The sequence below is a fragment of the Ambystoma mexicanum genome, chromosome 5q (genome assembly GCF_040938575.1).
Source record: "Ambystoma mexicanum isolate Mex_15411 chromosome 5q, UKY_AmexF1_1, whole genome shotgun sequence".
NCBI classification, from domain to species: domain Eukaryota; kingdom Metazoa; phylum Chordata; class Amphibia; order Caudata; family Ambystomatidae; genus Ambystoma; species Ambystoma mexicanum.
In genome coordinates, this window is record NC_090933.1 from 107,493,183 (window position 1) to 107,497,180 (window position 3,998).

Sequence of the window (3,998 nt, forward strand, 5' to 3'; positions counted from 1 at the left end):
CAATACCCCTTACCGCTAATAAACGTGCTGTTGGATCAGTTAGGCACTTCCAGTTACTTCACCAAACTGGACTTGCGAGGTGCATACAATTTGGTTCGCATTCGTGAAGGCGACGAATGGAAGACCGCTTTTAAGACACGGTATGGTCTTTACGAATATTTGGTGATGCCTTTTGGTCTGTGCAATGCTCCCGCCACATTTCAATTCTTCATGAATGATATATTCAGAGACATCATGGACCGATTTGTGGTTGTCTATCTGGACGACATTCTGATTTACTCCTCATCTCTATCGGAACACGTCAGACATGTTTCTACAGTCCTACAAAGACTTAGGGAGAACCGCCTTTATGTGAAAGCCGAAAAATGTGTCTTTCATTCGCAGGAAGTGGAATTCCTTGGTTACGACATTACCAATCTAGGTGCTCGAATGAGTCGTTCCAAGGTAAAGGCCGTCTTGAATTGGCCAATTCCACATAACGTCAAGTCGCTACAGTCTTTCTTGGGCTTTGCGAATTTCTATCGCAGATTCATCCATTCCTTTTCCAAAACAGTAGCTCCTTTGACGGCTTTAACTAGTTCCAAAGTACCTTTCTGTTGGAACCAACATGCCCAAGCAGCATTCAAAAAACTGAAGGAAGCATTTACCACTGCACCCGTGCTTCAACATCCGGATCCTGATCGCCAGTTTGTCGTTGAAGCGGATGCATCCAGTGTCGCTATTGGCGCAGTGCTCTCACAAGTCTGCACAGAAACCAAGGAGGAACACCCAGTGGCTTTCTTCTCTCGTAAACTCACCTCATATGAACGGAACTACACCGTTACTGAGCGGGAACTACTGGCTATCAAAGATGCCTTCCGAGAATGGCGTCATCATCTTCTTGGGGCCAAACAACAGGTGTTGGTGTACTCTGACCATAGAAATCTCCAAGCATTCAAATCTATGAAATGCCTTACGGCCCGTCAGGCCAGATGGCATGTCTTTTTTGCCCAATACGATTTCCAGGTCACCTATCGTCCTGCTCGAGAACATGTTAAGTCGGACGCTTTGTCCCGTATGAGTAAAGAGGCGCAGGAAGAAAAACAAGTACAGATCCAGCTGTTGGCAGATCATGTGATTTGTGGTTGTTCGGTTCAACCATCCTTAAAAACCGAAATACAAGAGTGGGTAAAAAATAATCCACAAGTAGTCCAGGATATGAATCTAGACGTGCATAACGGTTTACCATTCACACAGGGGGTGCTTTATCTATCAACTCCTTCAATGCGGGATAAAGCCCTCAAATGGAATCATGATTCCTTGATTGCAGCCCATCCTGGACAGAAGAAAACACTGGACCTGCTCAAAAGGTGGTGCTGGTGGCCATCCATGGCAAAAGACGTTATAAACTACGTATCTTCTTGTTCCGTATGTATCCAATGTAAAAACACTCCTGGTAAACCAGTGGGCTTACTCCAATCCCTGCCTGTCCCTACCAAACCATGGGACATGATATCTATGGACTTTGTGGTGGAACTCCCCCCAAATCAAGGATACGATACCCTATGGGTCGTAGTGGATTATTTCACTAAATTGGCCCTATTTATTCCTTGTATTGGTTTACCTACTGCTACTGTTCTGGCTGATCTATTCATCCAACATATATTCCGTTTCTTTGGTCTACCATCAGTAATCATTACTGACAGGGGCTCGCAGTTTGCGTCACGCTTTTGGAGAGCCTTAACATCTGCATTACTAATTGATGATAGAATGTCCAGCGCTTATCATCCTCAAACCGACGGACAGACTGAAAGGGTCAATTGTACTATGGAACAATATCTGCGGTGTCTGTGTTTGCAATACCAATCGGATTGGCTCACGGTACTGCCGGCGGCTGAATTCGCCTATAACAACTCTTATCATAGTGCCATAGGCACTTCACCGTTCTATGCTCTCTATGGACAACACCCCCGATCAATACCTCTAGATTCCGGTCTATCCCTGGACACGCCTGCCGCAGGCCGTACGCTTCGTGATCTGAAGAGATTACAAAGAAAGGTGAAGCAGCAATTGGAGCAGGCCAAACGACGTGACAAGTTCTATGCCGACGCTCATAGGGTGTCCGCACCTGTCTATAAGGCTGGGATGAAAGTCTGGCTATCCACTAAGAACTTAAGAATTCCGGGCAAAAAGAAATTGTTGCCTAGATTCATCGGTCCGTATGTTGTGCTCCATGTTCTTAATCCTGCTGCTGTACGTCTGGCTTTGCCACAACGATGGCGGGTGCATCCTGTATTCCACGTCTCGCTCATCAAGCCTTTCTCTGACACTACTAGACTGCCGGTACGGCCTGTTGCTATTACTGTGCGGGGGTCTGATGAATACGAGGTACAAGACATACTGGATATGAAACTCCGTTCTGGTAGACCATATTATCTGGTGGACTGGAAGGGCTATGGACCCGAAGATAGGTCCTGGGAACCTCTTTCCAACATTCATGCTCCTGCTTTATTGAAGCGCTTCCACACAAGAAGGGGAGAGGTTGTCCCTTTGGGGGATGGCACTGTCATGCATGCTGGACGCTACGCTCGTAGAACAGCTAGACCGTTCTACTCCAAATGGAGGCTATTCGATACGTTACCGGGAAAACGACGTTTACACTCTTCACGTCGCTAACTTCACGTGACTTTTGCTTCGTCACGTGAACTACGGTATCACGTATTTAAGCAGCGTAGAAACTTCACTCGCTGCTTCTGATCGTCTCTATTGGCGTCGTGTAGCTGAACCTCTGATCTACATCCTGGTATATTCCTACAGCTACTTTTGGGCCTTCGATAGCGTGTGTTCCGCCACACGCTGATTCCTGGAGCTATCCCTTCGCGTGATAATCCACACGCGCTCTTTATCTTCATACGCGGCTGGCCAAGGCTGCGTAAATCCTGCCCGCGTGTAAAACCCACACGCGCTCTTCGTCTTCAAATGCGGCCGGCCCAGGCTGTGTGAATCCTGCCCGCGTGTAAAATCCACACGCGCTCTTCGTCTTCAAGTGCGGCCGGCCCAGGCTGCGTGAATCCTGCCCGCGTGTAAAATCCACACGCGCTCTTTGTCTTCATACGCGGCTGGCCAAGGCTGCGTAAATCCTGCCCGCGTGTAACATCCACACGCGCTCTTCGTCTTCAAGTGCGGCCGGCCCAGGCTGCGTGAATCCTGCCCGCGTGTAAAGTCCACACGCGCTCTTTGTCTTCATACGCGGCTGGCCAAGGCTGCGTAAATCCTGCCCGCGTGTAACATCCACACGCGCTCTTCGTCTTCAAGTGCGGCCGGCCCAGGCTGCGTGAATCCTGCCCGCGTGTAAAATCCACACGCGCTCTTCGTCTTCAAGTGCGGCTGGCCAAGGCTGCGCGAACCCTGCCCGCGTGTAAATCCACACGCGCACGTTGTCTTCACACGCGGCTGGCCCAGGCTGCGCGATTCCTGCCCGCGTGTAAATCCACACGCTCACGTTGTCTTCAAACGCTATTTTCTTCTAACTCCTGCATCTGTGGAATTAACAGAAGGATTGATCCCTAAGTGGGAAGGAAGCCTTTCAAGGATTATTGGAAGTGACTTTGAACTGAACTTTGGACGCTATCCTGTGGTGAATTCAACCCGTATCTAGCGTGAGCCTCGTTCCGTCCGGGATAAGTCTTCCTTACTAATTTTCCCTTCCCTGTCGTTTTGTTCTTCATTTCAAATCCATCAAGAGACTTCTGGATTGTTCTACCCAGAGATACAGGTCAGTGTGATCATTCCTGTCATTATCTAACTCATCATACTCAGGTTGGAGCAGTTATTCATGATACTTTAATTTGTCCTAGGCTGGATTACTATACCTTACCCACGCCCTTTCCAGTGATCCATCGCTCTGCCTGTTTTATCAGCCAGAGGGTTGTATCATTTGGAAGGTCTTTGTTGACTTCACGACTATCAAGTCGGGTGAACAGGGATCCGGAAGACCCTACCTCCTGTATCCTTTTGAA